The sequence below is a fragment of the Bos indicus genome, chromosome 6, assembly GCF_029378745.1.
Source record: "Bos indicus isolate NIAB-ARS_2022 breed Sahiwal x Tharparkar chromosome 6, NIAB-ARS_B.indTharparkar_mat_pri_1.0, whole genome shotgun sequence".
Taxonomy (NCBI): Eukaryota; Metazoa; Chordata; class Mammalia; order Artiodactyla; family Bovidae; genus Bos; species Bos indicus.
Genome location: NC_091765.1, coordinates 83,262,959 through 83,284,173, shown reverse-complemented (window position 1 = coordinate 83,284,173; position 21,215 = coordinate 83,262,959).

The window sequence follows — 21,215 nt, the reverse complement described above, 5'->3', positions numbered from 1 at the left end:
CTCCTCAAGAAGGGAATGGGTACCTCCTCCCATATTCTTCCCTGGAGAATTCCATGGACAAAGGAGACTGGTGCGCTATAGTCCATGGGGTTGCAAACAGCTGGACACAGCTGAGCAGCTAACACTTTACAGAGGAAAACATTTATGGTATAAACATTCAGAAGGGCCTGTGTTCACCTAAGGTAACTAAAAAAAAAGAAAAACACCCAAAAAACTAAAGAAAGTACTCCTGAGCACAAACTTGAATAAATATGGGTCCCCAAATTAATTTTTAAAAAGGAAGAATGTCTACAATTATCTCACCTTAGATATCAAAACTCTTCTCTTTATTATAGGAATAATAACATACTATATACCATAACAAAGCTTGTGAAGAACTTTCCTGTACATGATCTGAGTTAGTAGGCACTTAATGACAAAGACCAACTAATTGGTAGAAGCATTCTTTCCAGACTGATCATGTCAAACTTCATCATAAGAAGAAAAGGAAACTTTTGTCCAAGGTGTCAAGGATGTACTTTCTCCAAAATAATTACTATTCTCTTATCATTTATTTCAAGGAATTGATTATACCTAATTATAATTTCCTCTATACAAATTCCTATAATTTGTGTAGATTTGTGGTGGTCCATCTTTAAGCACTATTTTTGTAAAATATTCAGTAGACACAGGAAACATACAATTCACGGCAGCACCAGTTCTGTTAGAACTTCTGAGTACTTTCATAGAGTCTTTTTGCCTTTTTCTGTATTTGTACAGTTGTGATGACAATTCTTATATAATATTTAATATGATTTTTTAAACTTTATATTATGATATTTTCCTTAATAATGGTATACCTTTCATAATAGTTGAAAGTCCTGCATACAATCTATCTAATTAATGTACAACTATTTATATATCTGCCTCCATATGTAATGATGTAGATCTTTACATAAAAACAAAATCACTATTTTGTATTATTTTCTCAGTCTATATTCTCAGAAATAGATCATTGAATTAGATTAACTGAATGTGTTTTTACTTGTGGTTTATAATTCCCAATACTTTTCAACAAATTGTTCTACTTTATTGTTCCTCAAGCAAAGTAGCAGTGGACATATTTTCTGTATTTTCACTAGCATTAGGTATTAACATTTTAAATCAGCCCTTCTTTCATAGATGTATTGTGATTATTTAGATTTACAATTTCTTTTATTCTAATGCATGTAAAGCTCAACATTCAGAAAACTAAGATCATGGCATCCGGTTCAATTACTTCATGGCAAGTAGATGGGGAAACAGTAGAAACAGTGGCTGACTTTATTTTTATGGGCTCCAAAATCACTGCAGATGGTGATTGCAGCCATGAAATTAAAAGACGCTTGCTCCTTGGAAGGAAAGTTATGACCAACCTAAACAGCATATTAAAAAGCAGAGATATTACTTTGCCAACAAAGGTCCATCTAGTCAAGGCTATGGTTTTTCCAGTAGTCATTATGGATGTGAGAGTTGGACTATAAAGAAAGCTGAGCACTGAAGAATTGATGCTTTTGAACTGCGGTGTTGGAGAAGACTCTTGAGTCCCTTGGACTGCAAGGAGATCCAACCAGTCCACCTTAAAGGAGATCAGTCCTGGGTGTTCATTGAAGGGACTGATGTTGAAGCTGAAACTCCAATACTTTGGCCACCTGATGTAGAGAGCTGACTCACTTGAAAGACCCTGATGCTGGGAAAGATTGAGGGCAGGAGGAAAAGGGGATGACAGAGGATGAGATGATTGGATGTCATCGCTGACACAATGGGTATAGGTTTGGGTGGACTCCGGGAGTTGGTGATGGACGGGGAGGCCTGGCATACTGCAGTTCATGGGGTTGCAAATAGTCAGACACAACTGAGCGACTGAAATGAACTGAACTGAACTGATGTATATTTACTCCTATGTTAATTGACAAAGAATGTTTTCATATCTGTGAATTGTCTATTTTCCTATTTCATCCATACATGGATTGGAGTATAGTGCTGTGAAAATAACACAAGCTTAGAAAGCTTAAATTTAATTTAATACCCCATTGCCTAGGTGGCCTCTAATAAATAACTTAGCTTCTTTGATTGTCTTTTTGTCTGCAGGATGAAAATCAGTTCAGTTCAGTTCATTTCAGTTGCTCAGTCATGTTCAATTCTTTATGAACCCATGAACTGCAGCACACCAGACTCACCTATCCATCACCAACTCTCAGAGCCTATTCAAACTCTTGTCCATCACATCTGTGATGCCATCCAATCATCTTATTCTCTGTTGTCCCCTTCTCCTCCTGCCTTCAATCTTTGCCAGCATCAGGGTCTTTTATCCACTTTATGAGGATGTATTGAAAATTAAGCACATAATACATAAACACCCAGCAAAACAACTAGCAGATACTTATTAAGTGTTAACTCCTTTTCTCTGATAAAATTTCTCCTGGACTTTACGTTTGTGACTACTAAAGGAACTATAATAATAACCAACAGATGACTTAACTATGCTAGGCAATTGATAATTAACTTTTATTTACCTCTGTTAATGGCTTTTTGGTCCTTTAGCATATTCTAAGTGTTAAAATACTCAACATTTAGCCTTTGGGAAAAGAGTGAATAGACATATTTTATGACTTTTTTACTGTTCAGATCAGATCAGATCAGTTGCTCAGTTGTGTCCGACTCTTTGTGACCCCATGAATCGTAGCATGCCAGGCCTTCCTGTCCATCACCAACTCCTGGAGTTCACTCAGACTCATGTCCATCGAGTTGGTGATGCCATCCAGCCATCTCATCCTTTGTTGTCCCCTTCTCCTCCTGCTCCCAATCCCTCCCAGCATCAGAATCTTTTCCTTTTTTTTAAATTTTTTTAAAATTTTATTTTATTTTAAAACTTTACAATATTGTATTGGTTCTGCCATATATCGAAATGAATCTGCCACAGGCATACATGTGTTCCCCATCCTGAACCCTCCTCCCTCCTCCCTCCCCATACCATCCCTCTGAGTCATCCCAGTGCACCAGCCCCAAGCATCCAGTGTCGTGCTTTGAACCTGGACTGGCGACTCATTTCATATATGATATTATACATATTTCAATGCCATTCTCCCAAATCATCCCACCCTCTCCCTCTCCCACACAGTCCAAAAGACTGTTTTATACATCAGTGTCTCTTTTGCTGTCTCGTATACAGGGTTATTGTTACCATCTTTCTAAATTCCATATATATGCGTTAGTATACTGTATTGGTGTTTTTCTTTCTGGCTTACTTCACTCTGTATAATAGGCTCCAGTTTCATCCACCTCATTAGAACTGATCCAAATGTATTCTTTTTAATGGCTGAGTAATATTCTATTGTGTACATATACCATATCTTTCTTATCCATTCATATGCTGATGGACATCTAGGTTGCTTCCATGTCCTGGCTATTATAAACAGTGCTGCGATGAACATTGGGGTACACGTGTCTCTTTCCCTTCTGGTTTCCTCAGTGTGTATGCCGAGCAGTGGGATTGCTGGGTCATAAGGCAGTTCTATTTCCAGTTTTTTAAGAAATCTCCACACTGTTCTCCATAGTGGCTGTACTAGTTTGCATTCCCACCAGCAGTGTAAGAGGGTTCCCTTTTCTCCACACCCTCTCCAGAATTTATTACTTGTAGACTTTTGGATCGCAGCCATTCTGACTGGTGTGAAATGGTACCTCATTGTGGTTTTGATTTGCATTTCTCTGATAATGAGTGATGTTGAGCATCTTTTCATGTGTTTGTTAGCCATCTGTATGTCTTCTTTGGAGAAATGTCTATTTATTTCTTTGGCCCATTTTTTGATTGGGTCATTTATTTTTCTGGAGTTGAGCTGTAAGAGTTGCTTGTATATTTTTGAGATTAGTTGTTTGTCAGTTGCTTCATTTGCTATTATTTTCTCCCGAAAGCCCAGAGATAAGTCCATGCACATATGGACACCTTATCTTTGACAAAGTAGGCAAGAATATACAATGGATTAAAGACAATCTCTTTAACAAGTGGTGCTGGGAAAACTAGTCAACCACTTGTAAAAGAATGAAACTAGAACACTTTCTAACACCATACACAAAAATAAACTCAAAATGGATTAAAGACCTAAATGTAAGACCAGAAACTATAAAACTCCTAGAGGAGAATGTAGGCAAAACGCTTTCTGACATACATCACAGCAGGATCCTCTATAACCCACCTCCCAGAATATTGGAAATAAAAGCAAAAATAAACAAATGGGAGCTAATTAAACTTAAAAGCTTCTGCACAACAAAGGAAACTATAAGCAAGGTGAAAAGACAGCCTTCAGAGTCTTTTCCAATGAGTCAACACTTCGCATGAGGTGGCCAAAGCACTGGAGTTTCAGCTTTAGTATCATTCCTTCCAAAGAAATCCCAGGGCTGATCTCCTTCAGAATGGACTGGTTGGATCCCCTTGCAGTCCAAAGGACTCTCAGGAGTCTTCTCCAACACCACAGTTCAAAAGCATCAATTCTTCGGTGCTCAGTCTTCTTCACAGCCCAACTCTGACATCCATACATGACCACAGGGAAAACCATAGCCTTGACTAGACGAACCTTTGTTGGCAAAGTAATGTCTCTGCTTTTGAATATGCTATCTAGGTTAGCTAGCATCATTTTAATATGTTAGTAGGCCTAATGTAAATAGTAGCGATAGCTAAATTTGCAATAAATACAATGAAAGAGATAATATTAAGCAAGACACAATTTACTAATTTGCCAATCATTGATGAGCATTAGTGGGTTGATGGATTTTTAAATATTTATAGACACCAAGACCATGAAAGGTGATATCTTGTGAAAAAATCAGACAGTTTGGTGGAATTTATAAACTGGCTTCTTGCAGGCAGCTAGTTAACTGTAATCAACTGAAGCTTTAAAATACTCAGGGTTAAAATGACAGGCACTAATTAATTTTCCAATTAGTTAAGGATTGATTCAGGATGTCATTCTTAAACTGCTCTGCCATTTAAAGAGCCAATCGTTTATGTTGACAGAAGTTGCTTTGTGTTTAACATTTCCATTAGCCATGCAGTCTCACCCTATAGCTATCAATCATGGTAGTTTTGACCTAAGCCTGTCTTAAGTGAAGCAATGAATGGTTGGTCAGCCTCCATATATGTGTCATTCTTTTGAAGGGTAGGTGGTTTATATTAACAGCAATTTTCATCAAGCTCTAATTACCAAGAAAATTTTAGAGGAATATAGTTTTTAGATATTTGTGATGTAGTGTGGGACAGGATGCTTATTAAGATGGATACCCAGCTTCTAGTGTGTAATTTTCAGAAAGAACCTCAAATCTCAAATTTTCTGTGTATATTTTTTATCATTTAAATATGGAATATTAATATAGTCTCTACTTTAATAGATTATTTATTTTAAAATGTATGATGTGTCATAAGTCTGCTCTTAGCTTAGTATCTGGCACATAGCAATCTGTAATAGAATTACTGAATGAGTGATTGATTCCTGAATTATTTCTTTAAAATTAATTTTCTTTAGAAAGGAACTAACACAAAATGTGTAAAATATATGATTCTTTCTCATTTGTTATGTAGACCTGTATCATCAAGTATCAACCATATCAAATTTTCTGTTTAAATTAAAGGCTGAAGTTACAATGTTTGTTTTATTTTGAGTTATTAATAATATATTACCTAAATATTATACAAATATATTTCAGGTGTTAGATTGCCTTTATAAAGCATTCTTTTAATTTGTGGGTGAGAGTAAAGGAATGACTGATGTTAATTTTGACTCCATTTTTCAAAATATATGAATGAAATTTCAAAAAAATGTGGCCATAACTCTCAAAATAATTCCAAATATTATATCCATTTTCTGGGGCCAGTGGAAGTATTGTAGCACTAGTAAATTAATATAATTTTGAAACAATATCTGTATAAAAGCCTTGTGTCAGATACTTGACTCTCTAAATATGACTATTAATTCCTCTAGATAGCATGTTATGATGAGGACAGGATACTACATAGAATTCCCTCACTCTTTTTCCCTCCACCCAGAGAGGTAGTGTCTTACAGAAGCTAAAAGCCCAGATCCTGGAGCCAGATTGGCTCAGTTAAAAATCCAAGATCTGCTACTTAGTTCCTGTGTTATTTGGTTAAGTCACTTAAATTCCCTGTGTCTCAGTTTCTTCATTGATAAAATGGAAATAATAAAACTCATATCTCCTAGGTTCTGTGAGCACTAAAGATTCATTATGAGCATTATAAGGCTTTCCATAGAGGATTTTAAGAACCTTACTTGAATGCTGAGGTAGACATTATTTGCAACGTCTGCCTGAGTCACAAAAACCCATCTTCCCACTGGCTTTTCTGGACAGTAATTTATGTGAGTTGCTCCACAACCTTCTGGCCTCTCTATATATGCTCAGTGGAGGTGGGAATTTTACCTAAGCTGATCCAATTGGAGTCACTTTCTTTAAAATGTATGAATTGGTAGAGACAATGAAAGTGAGTAAATGTGGAGAAGGGAGGAGGGAGAGAAATAGAGATGGGAAAAGCAGGAAACACTACAAACATGAATTTTTCATGGTATAAGACCTGTATAATGCAAGTTTGTATTTTTGAGATAGGCATATTCTGTTTTCCACCTGTAGGCAAGATGAAGCAAGGTCACAGAAAGGAGCAGGAGTAGGACAAAAAGGTAGCCTGATAAATTTAAATCTCTGGTTCCACACATACCTGAGATTTTTATTTCACATTTTCTTTTTCTGTTGATGCCAACAAGATTTGGCTTCTATTAAGAAAATTCTAACATAAACACAATTACATGAAGAAAAGTAAATAAAAATCAGGACTATCTACAATGGCAGATTGAATATAGGTTTAAAGTGAGCACATAGACATGCAATTCACTGTTTCAATTCATAGACATGCAAATCACTAAATTTGAGCCACAATTCAGTCTGAACTTCCTGGTTGCCAAGGGAAAAAAAGGAAATCTGGTCAAATATATTGTTTATATTATACATAAAAAACAGTGCGAATCACCTTTCTCATGTAAGTAACTGTTTTGATTTATGGGAAGTTTTTTTTCATGTAGGTAATAACTGGAATAATGTATTGAAGTGTCTTTAATAAATCTTTAAAATAAATGAAATGCTATGCTTTGTTTAAATGTTTTAGCCCTTTACTATAACTTGAGTATATAGTAAACAAAGTTAACTGAATGAAAGAATTTTAGGTTAATACAGTTCAACACATATTAGCAGTTAGCCTAAAGAATAAAATCTAGGGTAAACAGGAAATGAATGTCCTGAATATACTATAAAAAATCTCCCACTAATATAAATTTTCTCAGATCAATATTCTAATAAAAGTGAAACATGAGACAATTTAATATTGTACAGTGTAGTATGCCTGAAATGCAGGTATTCTATATGGGAATATTGTACATCATACTGGTGACTAATTGTCAAGTCTCACCAAGATTTTTACTGCCAGAATAACCATTTACAGTGGCAGGAAAATAAACAAAAGTTCAAGAAAGAGATTTCTTTATGCAATTTTCACATAAACATCAACATTATCCATATAAGTACCTAGGTAATAAAACTGAGAATTATATTTTATTTTTTTAAGTTTTATTAATATATAATTTACCTACATAAAATTGACTTATGTATTCACTATTGTAAGTGGCCCCCACTCCTGTACTTAGGTTTTGGCCATCATCATTTCTTATCTGCATCTTTGAGTGATCTTTCAGGTGACTTTCCTATCTGTAGCTTTGTCTTTCCCAATCTTACTTCCATACTACAAATATTATCAGTCATATTTGTAATAACAAGTCTTATTCTAATTACCCATTGCTACATCATAGACCACCCCAAAATTCAAGGCCTTAAATCAATAATTTACTTAGCTCATAAATCTGCAATTTTGTTAGGAACTAGAAGGAAGGGCCCATCTCTCCTTCACACAGTACCAGTGGGGCACTCAATTAAAGGCTCGAAAATAACTTCCAAAATGGTTCATTCACATAATTGGCAATTTGGTTATAGTTGGAAGCTCAGCTGAAGGTCAAGGGCTTTAATTCCTTCCCACATGGGGTTTTCTGAACTGCTTGGAGTTCCTTAAAGATGGTGGCTGGTTTCTAAGAATATCTGTCCCCAGAGTCAAGAAATAGACATTGCCTGGAAAGGCAAATACCTAGAAACTGGCACAGCTCCACTTATGCTATATTCTATTCTAGTGGTCAAACAGTCATAGAATAATGTCAAAGAATGTGGGACCATGTTTTAAAACTATCACAAGTAACATGTCACTTCTCTTCTTAAAATTCAGCAATATCCCTATATTATTTTCTTCAAGTATTTTGACCAAACAGGCAAGCACATTTCTTCATGATCTTTATACAGTTTACCTCTGCAGCTTCATATCTTTCTGCTTCCATGTTTGACACTGAAGTTCTTTTTGATTCTTATAAATCTATATGTGGTGCCTGGCTTAGCGCATTTGTCATCCCTCTCAACTGTTGCATCATTGCCTGTTTAACTCATACTCACTCTTCAGAGCTCAGCTCAGGTGTCTATTCTTCTGGAAGCATTTTCATAACCTTTGTCTCTGCTCCCCCCTAACTCCTATGAAGTCTGAAATAGATATCTCTCCTATGGAGCCTATGTGTATAAATTCATAACATCTTTTATCATATTTTACTTCTTTGCTTACTTATTTGACCTTATTACTAAATTGTGTACCTCATAAAGACAGGTATCATGTCTCATTTGCATTGTATTCTCAAGGTTTTTTGAATAAGTGGAAGCATGATTAAATGTATACACCATAGGATGCAAAAATTATTGATTTGCACATATATGACTGTTACATTTTATATTAAGCATGTACTTCTGAAGACCTTCCATAATTGAAAAAATAAATTATTCAAGACTAACTTTCAAATAAAATTTATATAAACCTGGGTTGATGTAGTCTCAGAGCACATAAATATACAATTATGATAGCAAGTTTACTTAAATACTTTTTAAGTGTTCTCATCATTATCTCTAATATTTTATAAAGTGTTTTCCCCTAAGTGAGCAGCAAGGTTTTTTTTTTTTTTTTTTTTTTAACCTTGTTTTTATCACATTTAACATCTAATACACTGTTATTGATTGTGGGATAGGTTTTTCACACTAGCATTAGCAAGAGCACTTCATAAATGCTTGAATGATATTATAGGATGTAAAAAGACTTTGAATTATCATACATATGACTGTTAGAAAAAAAGCACAAAACCTACTAAAATCACTTGTACAAGTCCAATGTTTACACAGTTGTTCATCCTTATTCATGGATTCTGTATTAAGAATTCCCTTGCCATTTATAACCCTAAAACCAATCCTTGTAAGAATAGGTTTTCCTGGATCCTTTGTAGACATTTGTACATACAAAGTGGTAGAAAACTCCAGTCACCTTATGGAACGTATTCTACTGAAGTCACACAAGGTAATGATCTGCCTTCTTGCAGCTCCTGAGCATTGTTGAAATGTATTTAGTGTGAAGGCTGTCATGTGTCCTATGGAGAAAATAAATTTTTTTCAGGCATGAGTTAAAGTGCTGTTGGTCATGAATTCAAAGTTAATGAATCAGCAATATATTAAATAAAGTGTCATAACACAGAAATACTCATAAAACAAGGTTAGTATTGTTTGGTTGATGAAATGTTGTGACCAGCAGCTCACAGGAACCTAATCCTTTATTTCCTCTGTGAGTAATGATTCTAATATTTGCCCATTCAGTGTTTGTGGTGATCATTATTGAATATTACTACAACACATAGTAATTCACTGTATAACCAAAATATGGTTCTTGGGATGCTGGTAAAATTTGAGATTATTTCTCCTTAATCTATAAAACGCTTTGCCAAATTCCTGTAGCTAAAACATGACTAATCTATCCCCTGGCCTACCAGTTTTAAAATTAATACTTGATAATTCTGTCTAGTTCACAATGCTTCCCATTTTGTACATAAAGCAGGAGGCTATTAATATTACATATGATATTTCAACAATACCACATGATTTCAAATATAGGAAATACGACTAACAAAGTTTCTTTAAAGTTCAGACATTTTTATTAACTCAAATTATTTTTGTAGTTCCAAATAAACCATGATTTTCTCAATAAGGGCTGCTTGAAGAAGGCTTTCTATATTATTTGATGTAAGCAAACATATGCTAAATGGAGTTGATAGTTGATGTGAGTTTTAAAATTTTAAATGCAGTTTATTTCTTAAACTAGAATAATATATCTGCAATAATACAAACTAAAGTATTGAATTTGATAAAGTACTAAATCTGGTTTGTTATGAGTAAAAATGCTGGTATATTACATTTTGGGGTGTATTAATGCTACTAAAATCTTTTCAGGATAATTTGGGGATGCAGGTGGAATTATGTGACCCTTAACAAAATGAAAATGAGTTCTACATAGGTGTGTTTGATTGACATATGCTGTACTGATAGTACACCACAGAGATAGAGATATACAATAATGTTGTGCATGCTGTGTGTGCTAAGTCAATTCAGTTGTGTCTGATTCTGTGTGATCCCATGAACTACAGCCCACCAGGCTCCTCTGTCCATGGGATTCTACAGCAAGAATACTGGAGTGGGTTGCCCTGCCTTCCTCCAAGGGATCTTCCTGACCATGGAATGAACCCATGTCTCTTACATCTAATTCCTTGGCAGATGATTGCTTTACCTGGGATACCACTGATGCCACCTGGGAAACCTCAATGTTATACATCACTAGATATTAATTCTTATAAATCATGATAAAGTTTATGATTGGGATTTCCTAAATCACAGAAAACTAGCCAATCTGATCATATGGACTACAGCCGGTCTAACTCAATGAAACTAAGCCATGCCATGTGAGGTCACCCAAGACGGACAGGTCATGGTGGAGAGGTCTGACAGAATGTGGTCCACTGGAGAAGGGAATGGCAAACCGCTTCAGTATTCTTGCCTTGAGAACCCCATGAACAGTATGAAAAGGCAAAATGATAGGATACTAAAAGAAGAACTCCTCAGGTCGGTAGGTGCCCAATATGCTACTGGAGATCAGTGGAGAAATAACTCCAGAAAGAATGAAGGGATGGAGCTGAAGTAAAAACAACACCCAGTTGTGGATGGGACTGGTGATAGAAGCAAGATCTGATGCTGTAAAGAACAATATTGCATAGGAACCTGGAATGTTAGGTCCATGAATCAAGGTAAATTGGAAGTGGTCAAATAGGAGATGGCAAGAGTGAACATCGACATTTAGGAATCAGTGAACTAAGATGGACTGAAATGGGTGAATTTAACTCAGATGACCATTATATCTACTACTATGGGTAGGAATCCCGTAGAAGAAATGAAGTAGCCATCATGGTCAACAAAAGAGTCCAAAATGTAGTACTTGGATGCAGTCTCAAAAATGACAGAATGATCTCTGTTTGTTTCCAAGGCAAACCATTCAATATCACAGTAATCCAAGCCTATGCTTCAACCAGTAATGCTGAAGAAGCTGAAGTTGAATGGTTCTATGAAGACCTCCAAGACCTTTTAGAACTAACACCCAAAAAAGATGTCCTTTTCACTATAGGGGACTGGAATGCAAAAGTAGGAAGTCAAGAAACACCTGGCTGCTGCTGCTGCTAAGTCACTTCAGTCGTGTCCAACTCTGTGAGAACCTATAGATGGCAGCCCGCCAGGCTCCCTTGTCCCTGGGATTCTCCAGACAAGAACACTGGAGTGGGTTGCTATTTCCTCCTCCAATGCATGAAAGTGAATAGTGAAATTGAAGTCACTCAGTTGTATCTGACTCTTAGTGACCCCATGGACTGCAGCCTACCAGGCTCCTCCATCCATGGGATTTTCCAGGCAAGAAACACCTGGTGTAACAGGCAAATTTGGCCTTGGAATATGGAATGAAACAGGGCAAAGGTTAATAGAGTTTTGCCAAGAGAACACACTGGTCATAGCAAACACCCTCTTCCAACAACACAAGACAAGACTCTACACATGGACATCACCAGATGGTCAACACTGAAATCAGATTGATTATATTCTTTGCAGATGAAGATGGAGAAGCTCCGTACAGTCAGCAAAAACAAGACCAGGAGCTGACTGTGGCTCAGATCATGAACTCCTTATTGCCAAATTCAGGCTTAAATTGAAGAAGGTAGGGAAAACCACTAGACCATACAGGTATGACCTAAATCAAATCCCTTATGATTATACAGTGGAAGTGAGAAATAGATTTAATGGACTAGAGGTGATAGACAGAGTGCCTGATGAACTATGGAATGAGGTTCGTGACATTGTACAGGAGACAGGGATCAAGACCATCCCCATGGAAAAGAAATGCAAAAAAGCAAAATGGCTGTCTGAGGAGGCCTTACAAATAGCTGTGAAAAGAAGAGAAGAGAAAAGCAAAGGAAAAAGGAAAGATATTCCCATTTGAATGCAGAGTTCCAAAAAATAGCAAGGAGAGATAAGAAAGCCTTCCTCAGCAATCAATGCAAAGATAGAGGAAAACAACAGAATGGGAAAGACTAGGGATCTCGTCAAGAAAATCAGAGATACCAAGGGAACATTTCATGCAAAGATGGAGTCAATAAAGGACAGAAATGGTATGGACCTAACAGAAGCAGAATATATTAAGAAGATGTGTCAAAAATAAACAGAAGAATTGTACAAAAAAGTTCTTCACAACCAAGATAATCATGATGGTGTGATCATTCACATAGAGCCAGACATCCTAGAATGTGAAGTTAAGTAGGCCTTAGAAAGCATCACTATGAACAAAGCTAGTGAGGGTGGTGCAATCCCAGTTAAGCTATTTCAAATCCTGAAAGATGACGCTATGAAAGTGCTGCACTCAATATGCCAGCAAATTTGGAAAACTCAGCAGTGGCCAACAGACAGGAAAAGGTCAGTCTTCATTCCAATCCCAAAGAAAGGCAATGCCAAAGAAATCTCAAACTACCACACAATTGCACTCATCTCACACGCTAGTAAAGAAATGCTCAAAATTCTCCAAGCCAGGCTTCAGCAATACGTGAACCATGAATTTCCAGATGTTCAAGCAGAGGAACCAGAGATCAAATTGCTAACATCTGCTGGATCATCAAAAAAGCAAGAGAGTTCCAGAAAAACATCTATTTCTACTTTATTGACTACGCCAAAGCCTTTGACTGTGTGGATCACAATAAACTGGAAAATTCTGAATGAGACGGGGATACGAGACCACCTGATCTGCCTCTTGAGAAACCTATATGCAGGTCAGGAAGCAACAGTTAAAACTGGACTTGGAACGACAGACTGGTTCGAAATAGGAAAAGGAGTACGTCAAGGCTGTATATTGTCACCCTGATTATTTAACTTATATGCAGAGTACATCATGAGAAATGCTGGGCTGGAAGAATCACAAACTGGAATCATGATTGCTGGGAGAATTATCAGTAACCGCAGGTATGCAGATGACACCACCCTTATGGCAGAAAGTGAAGAGGAACTAAAAAGCCTCTTGATGAAAGGGAAAGAGGAGAGTGAAAAAGTTGACTTAAAGCTCAACATTCAGAAAACGAGATCATGGCATCTGGTCCCATCACTTCATAGCAGATAGATGGAGAAACGGTGGAAACAGTGTCAGACTTCAATTTTTTGGTTTCCAATATCACTGTAGATGGTGATTGCAGCCATGAAATTAGAAGATGCTTACTCCTTGGAAGGAAAGTTATGACCAACCTAGATAGCATATTCAAAAGCAGAGACATTACTTTGCCAACAAAAGTCGGTCTAGTCAAGGCTATGGTTTTTCCATTGGTCGTGTATGGATGTGACAGTTGGACTGTTAAGAAAGCTGAGCACCAAAGAATTGATGCTTTTGAACTGCGGTGTTGGAGAAGACTTCTTGAGAGTCCCTTGGACTTCAAGGAGATCCAACCAGTCCATCCTAAAGGAGGTCAGTCCTGAGTGTTCATTGGAAGGACTGATGCTAAAGCTGAAACTCCAATACTCTGGCCACCTCATGTGAAGAATTGACTCATTGGAAAAGACCCTGGTGCTGGGAGGGATTGGGGGCAGAAGGAGAAGGAGATGACCGAGGATGAGATGGCTGGATGGCATCACCGACTCTATGGACATGAGTTTGAGTGAACTCCAGGAGTTGGTGATGGACAGGGAGGCCTGGCATGCTGCGATTCATGGGGTCACAAAGAGGTGGACACGACTGAGTGACTGAACTGACTGAAATGCCTTTGGGCATGCTTTGCTATCAACAATTATTCTGTTTCTACTCTGAGACTTAGACTGGAAATGGTCATGTAGACTTGATGGGAACTGAAGTGTACTGCCACTGCACTGCTGCAAAAGATACTTTTCTGTCTTTTTTATAATAATGTTACAGTGAATTCAGCACATGAGAACGAATACTTGATAGAAGTACTTGATTTGAATATTTAAAATCTCTTTGAGATATATTCCAGGAAGACATAATTACTTTTATCAAGCAGGGATCATTAAGTTTAGACTGGGAAAACTTTGAAAAATACATTCAGGAGCTCTGAATATATATATATATTTTAATTTTATTTTATTTTTAAACTTTACATAATTGTATTAGTTTTGCCAAATATCAAAATGAATCCACCACAGGTATACATGTGTTCCCCATCCTGAACCTCTAAATATAAAACTATAACAACTGAAATTATTTAAAAATATTCTGTTTGGAATTCTTTCAAAATCTTTAAAACAGACTTATTTTGAAGAACTCTGGTTATTTTTGGAGTCAGTCAAATATGAGAGAGATTTCAAAATTTTGGAGAATTGTTTCCTAATATATTTCATGGCATTTGGTCTAGTCTTATAAGTTCTAGTTTATCCTGTGATACTTCCATAGGGTGTGCCACTGAAGTTCCCTTTACAGGAAACCATAATGATTTTACCCCAATATTTCATCTCTGTTAAACCATAAAATACACTCGATGGGAATTACATTAAAGCTATCTACTGGCATACTCAAATCCACCATTAAACAGAAACACAGAAATTTACCCAGGCCTGATTCCCTTTTAATATATTAAAGTAATGAAAAGATTTCCTAACTTATGGAAAGAGGGCTAACTTCTCCTCAGTGTATAGCAAAGGGAAACAACAAAGTGAGAGAACATATTAGATATTTTTTCTGGTCAATATAGTAGAATTTTATTTCAGTCAGTATAAGTACATTAATTTGGAAGACATGTTATTGGTATTGGGAACAGGAAGACAAGATACGTGGTTTCTAGACATTGAAAATACTGTAAGGCATAAACTTGTGTTCCTGTGTCACTCTCCAACTCCTCAAGACTACAAACAAAAGTCATAAATCTACAATTTTTTCAGATAAAAGAAAGTATCTACTAACTAGCTAATCACAATGAGTATAATAAAACCATGGAATTAGTCTGGCTTTCATCTGATAAAATACTTCAGAAAGGCCAGTGATGCTTTTAATGAGTGGCCTTGAGCAATTCATTTAACATGTTTCAGCCTCCATTTTACTCTTCTCTAATCTAAAAGATTAAGATGCATCTACTTCCCAGCAGTGTTGAGGCTTAATTTCATTTGATTCAAAAGCCTCTGGGCTTTTTCCATGATCATCCGTGTTTGGTTTCAGAAAGTTCTGAACTGTCAAAATTAGTCATACAAAAGTGATGTCATAGAGTACATCCTTTGCTAAAAGCTCTGATTCATATATTTTAATTTAAACTTTATGTTGTGATAGGTGCTTAAATATCTTTAGCAATATATACATATGTCACATATGTCTTTTGATATAGGCAACCCTAAGAAACTCTTCAGGATTAATGAGGTCTTCTGCACTAGCTTGAATTGTAATTCAACCCACAATGAGAAAAACATCAATGATTTCAATCGCCTTTTGTCAAAGTCCTTGGGCATTACCTGTGAAGAACAAATTCTCAAATATACTTGACCACATATAAGAGAATATGTAATGTGCTGTGTCATTTCTGAACATAGCTTTTATTCAGTCTCATTAGAGTGACTAAACATGACATGTATAATCAATATCATCAGACAACAGGGTGAAAAAAGCAGTGTGGTACAGACATTATAATTATAGAAAACTGTTAGACTGAGAAAAATCTGCACAACTCTTTTTAATCAGCAATGATCTATGCAAACAACAATGGATTACATATTAATTTACTTCAATGAAGCTGAAAATATACTTTTGATTTCAGCACAAGTAGACTATAAATTCATTTCTCCTAAACTGTTATGCGTTATGTTTGTTCCCCTTCCCTGCCCCCCTCACCCGCCCCCCGCAGTGAGTCATATGTTGAAGTCCTAAACCTCCATGTAAGGGTAGTTAGAGACAGGGCTTTTGAGAGATATTAATTAGAGTTAGATGAGATCATGAGCGTGAAGCACTCATGATGAGTTTAGAAGTCATATGAATGCACAGTGAAATGATAGCTGTCTATAAGCCAAGAGGAGAATTCAAAATGAAACCTACCTTACCAGTACCTTCCAAAGGAGTATAAGATAACAGAATTGAAGTAACTCTAGTCCTGCATTTTCCTCTTTACAATTACTTTGCTATTGTTGTTTACTTAAAACTAGTGTGTAAATATAGGAATAGGTAGCATCACAAGAGTTGGAGTCACAACCTATACCGGAATTGAACTCAATGATTTTAAATCATTAGGTAATGAGTCTAAATAAATACTCATAGCTGAGTCTGTGTGTTGGAGGCTGGCTATATAACTGGGAATTTGGAAAACTAACGTGACACAAAAGGAGTATTTCTAAAATAACAAATGATTTTTAAATTCTTAATTTGATGTCTATATCATTAAATTTTAGTGGTAATCATAGTATTTGTTGAGAACATAAAGATGTCTGTAGAGGAGCACTTTATATGTTACATTTAGAATTGACAGTGAGGAGTGCACTGGTTTAAAAAAATATAATTTTAGCAGATTTTATATTTTTAAAAAATTTTCTACATGCAATACAGCCCTTTTATACTTACAGTTGGTTCTCAGTTTTTTAAAATTATAGTTAGGTAATATAAATAAGTACATAGTATAATGCCAGATTCTTCTAATAAATGTCATTGGTCACTACTATATATTATTATTAAACTATTATCATTGATAAGCACATTCTTGTACAAAACAGTTTCTACATGTGTAATTTTTCTTTTTGATTACTTTCTAAAATTAAAATTTTGGTACATGAAATTTCTAATATGTAGTAATGCTCCCAGAAAAAGTATATGAGCAGGAATAGTGGAAATTATCCTTGAAGAATCTTTGCTAAACATTGCAAGTGAAAACAGTCATTCATTTGGTTTACTTTGTTTTTTCCTATTTGATTACTGGTGGGATTTTAAAAAATACATTTATTGACTTGTTATATTACTTATTTTTAAATTTTATTTTTAATGTCTTTTCCAGCTTTTCTGTTTGGATACTATTCTTTCATTTATTTTGTATAGTGATTAATCTGTAGTGATCTTTATTAGGACTAGTAACAACTTGCTTGTCTTTGGGGCAAGTTATGGAATTTTTAAAGACTTTGCTCTTTGAGTCTGAACTGAAATGGTGAAATGGTGATTCAATTACAGTCTATGGCAAAACATGTACTTGTAATAATTGTACACATGTTATGAGACTTGCTAAGAAAATGGCTCCAGGTAATTCTGTTAACTAAAATTTGTCCCAAAGAGATAGTGGAATAGCATTTATTGGTAGTATTATAGTAAAATGAAGATGAAAGTTTCTTAGGTGATGGTAAAGATTTTAGTTTTGTACTTGTTAAGATGAATGGACATAAAGAAGGACCTTGATCTAGTTGATATCTAGCAGATTAACTCCAGAGTAATAATGGTTAAGTGAGTGGAAAAACTTCTATAACAAGTCAAATAGAGAATAGGCTCATAAAACCTCTGACATCTGGGCGAATTGTAGTATTTTTGTCATCTCTCACTTTCTGCATTCAGTTGTAATTTCTTGTTTTTATGTCTTCCTTCTCTCCAAGTTATTATGATCTGTTACACATTCATGATTTGGAATTTCCCCAAGAGCTATAATAAAGTAATTGATCAATAATGTTGAAAAATTGAATAAGTAATCTAATTCCAGGTCCACTGCTCTTCCAAATGAACCTTGTTACTTTCTATGATTACAAGGGCACTGGGTGTTCTTTTGCTGATCTAGGGTTCAAAGGTGCTGGGAACAGCAAAGAAAAGTCACAGCAACATCAGTTTGGCCACAGATGCTGCCTAATGGTGTGTTAAAACTCTGCAGTGAAGAATAACTTGCTGACATGATGCCTCCTGAAGGGACACACAAATGCTGACTCCTTTGTTTTTTAATTGGTCAGTTGTGTCCTATAAAATTTGGCATGAGAAATACTCTGCCCTTTCAGGTTGCTCTGGACATAAAAATCCCTAACCAAGCAAAAATGCTCATGTGTGATTGAACACATCTCTTCCCTTTAGCGGAATAATGTACTTTGCCTTTTGAAGTGGTATTTAATGTTCTGTTTGGTAAACATATACCAAGGTGATCCTTTGGTCAGCTAGACCAATGAGATTACTGCTTTGCATATAGGAAAGTGAACAGTCAGATAATCTGAGAAACACAGGGAATATGAAGAGAGGAGCAATCAATATTCTGCTGGCACATGAATTCTAAAAGAAATATTTTATTTGAAGAAATTAAAATAAGGGCCAATGTTAAAAATAAACTAAACTATACAGCCAACCAGCCTAGAGACAGGAAATTCTCAGAGTTTACAAAGACTAAGGAAGCCCTTCTGATCTAAGGGGTAAGCTGTTAATGAAATTCAGTATAAATATATTGTAATGACTGCAATTTATATATATATATATATATATATTCATGCAACAAATACTAAGCTTACAGTGTCAAAGCATACTATAGATTATAAAATGGACACCTAATAAAAACATGTTTTTTCTAACATCAGGCTTTAGAACAAATCTAATATGTAAGGAAAAGAAAATAAACCATTTATTGATTGATTAACATATGGAATTTAAGGCTATAATACTATTTTATCTATTTTAAAGATAAAAATGGAGATTTAGACAAACCTGTTATGTAATAAAGCTTCCAGGAGGTAGAAGACATGAAAGTTTAACCCTGGTACTAATTTTAGCTAATGGTCTTAACTATGTTTCAATTCTTGTACCAGGATTTAAACCTAGTTCTCACCTCTGTCTCATGGTAGAACAGCTGAGATAATTAACTGGAATACAAGAAAATATACAAATTACTGTGACATAAGGAAAGCTATAATCAATTGAACCATAAAAAAAGTTAGAAGGAGAGAGGGTTTCCTTTGGCCATGGCCTTATAATCAACATGAGATTTGAACAACTTTGGAAGATGGGTATAATTACAGTTGATAAAGATGGGGCGAGATTCTCTTTAGGCAGAGGACAAACAGTAAAGGCAGATCCAAAGAATAGGACTTACCATTGAATGTCAATTAACTTATATGAAGAATACATCATGAGAAACGCTGGGCTGGAAGAAGCACAAGCTGGAATCAAGATTGCTGGGAGAAATATCAATAACCTCAGATATGCAGATGACACCACCCTTATGGCAGAAAGTGAAGAGGAACTCAAAAGCCTCTTGATGAAAGTGAAAGAGGAGAGTGAAAAAGTTGACTTAAAGCTCAATATTCAGAAAACTAAGATCATGGCATCTGGTCCCATCACTTCATGGGAGATAGACAGGGAAACAGTGGAAACAGTGTCAGACTTTATTTTTTGGGGCTCCAAAATCACTGCAGATGGTGATTGCAGCCATGAAATTAAAAGACACTTACTCCTTGGAAGGAAAGTTATGACCAACCTAGATAGCATATTAAAAAGCAGAGGCATTTCTTTGCCAACAAAAGTCCGTCTAGTCAAGGCAATGGTTTTTCCAGTAGTCATGTATGGATGCAAGAGTTGGACTGTGAAGAAAGCTGAGTAATGAAGAATTGATGCTTTGAACTGTGGTATTGGAGAAAACTCTTGAGAGTCCCATGGACTGCAAGGAGATCCAACCAGTCCATTCTGAAGGAGATTAGTCCTAGGTGTTCTTTGGAAGGAATGATGCTAAAGCTGAAACTCCAGTACTTTGGCCACCTCATGTGAAGAGTTGACTCATTGGAAAAGACCCTGATGCTGGGAGGGATTGGGGGCAGGATGAAAAGGGACGACAGAGGATGATATGACTGGATGGCATCACTGACTCAGTGGATGTAGGTTTGAGTAAACTCTGGTAGTTGGTGGACAGGGAGGCCTGGCGTGCTGCGATTCATGGGGTCCCAAAGAGTCAGACATGACTGAGTGAATGAACTGAACTGAACTGAATGCAGTTGTCCTAGAAAAATGAGGAATGAAGTAGATAAAGCATGCAGAGCTTTGAATTCCTGTGGAGAAAGGCAATAAGTTATTCTGTGCGTATTTGAAAATTTCTCACATTGGGAATATCATACTCCGAAGACTTCCGTAGGAAGATTAATTTGACAATAGAATGCAATGTAGATGAGAATTGGGAGATGCCAGAGGCAAAGTTACCAAACAGACATTCTTACAAGGACACCAGTTTGAACTATGTACAATAATATGAAAAGCCCTATGGGAAAGAGAAAGTAATTAGAATTGAAAGCCTACTATGGACCAGCACTCTACTGGGTATCCCAGATGATTAAATACATTATATCATTTACATGTCATTATCCCTCTATTATGGTGGGATTTCCTGGTGCTCAGACAGTAAAGAATCTGCCTGCAATACGGGAGACCTGGTTCGATCCCTGGGTCGGGAAGATGCCCTGGAGAAGGAAATGGCAACCTACTCTAGTATTCTTGCCTGGAAAATCCCATGGATGGAGGAGCCTGGCGGGCTACCATACATAGGGTCGCAAAGAGCCAGACATGATTCTGCTTTCAATTTCAAGGTGGTTTCAGTTGCAGCTGATGAAACTATTCTTAGAAATCTTGAATATGGGAAGTCAGTTTCTTTCTCTTATGCACAGTGGCTGATTGTGATATGTGTCTAGTCAGAGATGTTGGGGTCAGGAAGGCGTTTCGATCAATGGTAAAATAATAGTGTTAAAAATAATAG